Raw genomic sequence first — 883 nt, forward strand, 5'->3', positions numbered from 1 at the left:
GCATCTACCATTTATTGAGCCTCTACTATGTGCCAGGATATAAGCTAGCCCTAATTCTAATAATAACCTTCCAAGGTAGTGGTATCAGTAGCTTTTTCATAGATGAGGAAATTGAAGCCCATGAGGTTAAACAACTCGTCCATGGTCATATAGCCATTAAGGGGTAAAGCTGGGATTCAAACCAGTCAGCCAGACTCCAAAGCCAGTGATCTTGTCACACTGCCTTACCATCTCTCCTGAGGGCTGCTGGAGCCAGAAAAGAGTGGCGTCGGCAAGGCTACAGGTGGGTCCTCAAAGCCCCAAAGGGAGCCCCCAGGCTTCCCACAGTGCCATCTTTGTGGAAAAGAAATGGTGCAGACTGGCCCACATGCTCGCCCGAAGCCAAAATGACCAGAATAGGCTTGCACATTACCAATTCCTTCCAAGCAACTAAAAGTGATGCAAATTTTTAAAATTATAAAGCTGAATAACTTTTAATTAGTTGGCAAATTACATGGCCAGAGGGGCCTTACTCTGTTCTCTGAAGTAGATATTAACTTTATTAACTTTGTTCCTTTTGCAAGTTAAGTTGGTTCTTTGCGAAGGTGGGTGCGTGCGAGTGTGGTAAGTTCTCATTTTATTTGGCAGGAATTTTGGCTGAGGTTTACAAGGAAAAGATACTTTTAGATTTTTCTTCTGATGGTGAACTTGGCCTCCCTTACTCCCTACTGAAACTCTACTCTTTGGAGGCGGAAACAGGGGATAAAAAAAGGATAAAGAAAGACAGAAATTAGGGGGTGAAAACAACTGAAGAATAAATAATCCTCTTAAACCAGTCACTGGGAGAGGCAACGGAAAGAGCTCGAGACGGGGGAAGCGGGGGCGGGGAGCAGGCGGGGTGGGT

The sequence above is a fragment of the Pongo abelii genome, chromosome 1 (assembly GCF_028885655.2).
Source record: "Pongo abelii isolate AG06213 chromosome 1, NHGRI_mPonAbe1-v2.0_pri, whole genome shotgun sequence".
Taxonomy (NCBI): Eukaryota; Metazoa; Chordata; class Mammalia; order Primates; family Hominidae; genus Pongo; species Pongo abelii.